Here is a 3,705-nt window from a genome sequence, read left to right on the forward strand (position 1 = left end):
ATCACAGCCCTTGCTGTGGCTAGGAAGGGTCTGCCAAGGATGATGGATTCATCCATGCACTTCCCAGTCTCTAGGACTATGAAATCAGTAGGGATGTAATGGTCTTCAACTTTAACCAGAACATCCTCTACAAGTCCATAGGCTTGTTTTCTTGAATTGTCTGCCATCTCTAGTGAGATTTTTGCAGCTTGCACCTCAGAGATCCCTAACTTCTCCATTACAGAGAGAGGCATGAGGTTTACACTTGACCCTAAGTCACACAAGGCCTTCTTGAAGGTCATGGTGCCTATGGTACAAGGTATTGAAAACTTCCCAGGATCCTGTCTCTTTTGAGGTAATTTCTGCCTAGACAAGTCATCCAGTTCTTTGGTGAGCAAAGGGGGTTCATCCTCCCAAGTCTCATTTCCAAATAACTTGTCATTTAGCTTCATGATTGCTCTAAGGTATTTAGCAACTTGCTCTTCAGTGACATACTCATCCTCTTCAGAAGAAGAATACTCATCAGAGCTCATGAATGGCAGAAGTAAGTCCAATGGAATCTCTATGGTCTCAGTTTGAGCCTCAGATTCCCATGGTTCCTCATTGGGGAACTCATTGGAGGCCAGTGGATGCCCAGTGAGGCCTTCCTCAGTGGCGTTCACTGCCTCTTCTTCCTCCCAAAATTCGGCCATGTTGATGGCCTTGCACTCTCCTTTTGGATTTTCTTCTGTATTGCTTGGAAGAGTACTAGGAGGGAGTTCAGTAATTTTCTTGCTCAGCTGACCCACTTGTCCTTCCAAATTTCTAATGGAGGACCTTGTTTCAGTCTTGAAACTTTGAGTGGTTTTGATTAGATCAGAGACCATGGTTGCTAAGTCAGAGGTATTCTGCTTAGAACTCTCTGTCTGTTGCTGAGAAGATGATGGAAAAGGCTTGCTATTGCTAAACCTGTTTCTTCCACCATTATTGTTGTTGAAACCTTGTTGAGGTCTCTGTTGATCCTTCCATGAGAAATTTGGATGATTTCTCCATGAAGGATTATAGGTGTTTCCATAGGATTCTCCCATTTAATTCACCTCTTCCATTGAAGGGTTCTCAGGATCATAGGCTTCTTCCTCAGATGAAGCCTCCTTAGTACTGCTTGGTGCATTTTGCATTCCAGACAGACTTTGAGAAATCATATTGACTTGTTGAGTCAATATTTTATTCTGAGCCAATATGGCATTCAGAGTGTCAATCTCAAGAACTCCTTTCTTCTGACCATTCCCATTGTTCACAGGATTTCTTTCAGAAGTGTACATGAATTGGTTATTTGCAACCATTTCAATCAGTTCTTGAGCTTCTGTAGGCTTCTTTTTCAGATGAAGAGATCCTCCTGCAGAGCTATCCAAAGACATCTTGGATAGTTCAGAGAGACCATCATAGAAAATACCTATGATGCTCCATTTAGAAAGCATATCAGAAGGACACTTTCTGATTAATTGTTTGTATCTTTTCCAAGCTTCATAGAGGGATTCTCCTTCCTTCTGTCTGAAGGTTTGGACTTCCACTCTAAGCTTACTCAATTTTTGAGGTGGAAAGAACTTTGCCAAGAAGGCATTGACTAGCTTTTCCCAAGAGTCCAGGCTTTCTTTAGGTTGTGAGTCCAACCATGTCCTAGCTCTGTCTCTTACAGCAAAAGGGAATAGCATAAGTCTGTAGACCTCAGGGTCAACCCCATTAGTCTTGACAGTGTCACAGATTTGCAAGAATTCAGCTAAAAACTGATGAGGATCTTCCAATGGAAGTCCATGGAACTTGCAATTCTGTTGCATTAGAGAAACTAATTGAGGCTTAAGCTCAAAGTTGTTTGCTCCAATGGCAGGGATAGAGATGCTTCTCCCATAGAAGTCGGGAGTAGGTGCAGTAAAGTCACCCAGCACCTTCCTTGCATTGTTGGCATTGTTGTTGTTTTCGGCTGCCATATGTTCTTCTTCTTTGAAGATTTCTGTTAGGTCCTCTACAGAGATTTGTGCCTTAGCTTCTCTTAGTTTTCGTTTCAAGGTCCTTTCAGGTTCAGGATCAGCCTCAACAAGAATGCCTTTGTCTTTGCTCCTGCTCATATGAGAGAGAAGAGAACAAGAAAATATGGAATCCTCTATGTCACAGTATAGAGATTCTTTTAGGTGTCAGAGGAGAAGAAAAATGGAAGACAGAAATAGAAAATTCGAACTTATCAAAGAAGATGGAGTTCGAATTTTGCATTAAGGAATAGTGTTAGTCCATAAATAGAAGGATGTGAGAAGAAGGGAAGTGGTTTTCGAAAATTAAGTAACAAATTTTGAAAACATTTTGAAAAACACTAATTAATTTTCGAAAACCAAGAGTGGGAAAGAGATCAAGTGATTTTTGAAAAAGATTTTGAAATTAGAAATCAGAAGGATTTGATTGAAAATTATTTTGAAAAAGATGTGGTTAAGAAAATATGATTAGTTTTAAAAAGATGTGATTGAGAAGATATGATTTGAAAAACATTTTAAAAGATTTGATCTTAAAAATTAATGACTTGGCTATCAAGAAAAGATATGATTCAGACATTAAACCTCTCTCAACAGAAAAGACAACATACTTGAAATGTTGAATCAAATCATTAATTGATAACAAGTATTTTTGAAAAAGGAAAGAAATTGATTTTGAAAACACATGATTGAAAAGATATGATTTGAAAAAGATTTGATTTTGAAAAACTTTGAAAACCTGAAAAAAATTGCATTGAAAACAGAATCTTCCCCCTTGTGCCATCCTGGCGTTAAACGCCCAGAATGGTGCACATTCTAGCATTTAACGCCCAAAGCTATACCTTTTTGGGCGTTAAACGCCAAACCAGGTACCCTGGCTGGCGTTTAAACGCCAGTCTGTCCTTCGTCACTGGGCGTTTTGAACGCCCAGCTTTTTCTGTGCAATTCCTCTGCTGTATGTTCTGAATCTTCAATTCTCTGTATTATTGACTTGAGAAGACACAAATAAAAAATATTTTTGGATTTTTAATAATAAGGAAAAATCAAAATGCAACAAGAATCAAATAACAATGCATGCAAGACACCAAACTTAGCAGTTTGTATACTACTGACACTAATGAGAATGCATATGAGACACACAAAAACACTCAAGTCAAGAGAATTCAAAGGTTAGAATAAGAAATCATCAAGAATTACTTGAAGATCCTTAAGACACATGAATGAATGCATGCAATTGACACCAAACTTAAAATGACACATTAGATTCAAACAAGAAATTTTTGGGTTTTATGATTTTGTAATTTTTTTTGTGCTATTTTCGAAAATAAAGTGGAAAAAGGTATCAAAATTCTTAATGAGAATTCCAGGAATCATGCAATGTTAGTCTAAAGCTTCAGTCTAAAGGAATTAGACATGGTCAGCCAAGCTTCAGTAGAACATTGCATTCAAGAGCTAAATTGATGAAGATCAATCAGCTTTGGTGATGATAAGAACATCACCTTGAAACACTAGAATTCATTCTTAAGAACTCTGAAGAAAAAAAAATACCTAATCTAAGCAACAAGATGAACCGTCAGTTGTCCAAACTCAACAATCCCCGGCAACGGCGCCAAAAACTTGGTGCACGAAATTGTGATCAATACTTTTCACAAATCAAATAATCCCCGGTAATGAATCCAAAAACTTGGTGTTCAAAACCATGGCATAAACACAACTTCGCACAACTAAC

The 3,705-nt window shown here is 38.1% G+C and overlaps 1 non-coding gene across 1 annotated transcript; it reads left to right on the forward strand.

Moving 5' to 3' along the window:
- Window positions 1-1,430: 1,430 nt before the first annotated feature.
- Window positions 1,431-1,538, forward strand: LOC112700496 (small nucleolar RNA R71). The gene has a single exon (XR_003153405.1). It is a non-coding gene; the product is annotated as a small nucleolar RNA R71 (small nucleolar RNA).
- The last annotated feature ends 2,167 nt before the right edge of the window (window positions 1,539-3,705 follow it).

The sequence above is a fragment of the Arachis hypogaea genome, chromosome 6 (assembly GCF_003086295.3).
Source record: "Arachis hypogaea cultivar Tifrunner chromosome 6, arahy.Tifrunner.gnm2.J5K5, whole genome shotgun sequence".
Lineage (NCBI taxonomy): Eukaryota > Viridiplantae > Streptophyta > Magnoliopsida > Fabales > Fabaceae > Arachis > Arachis hypogaea.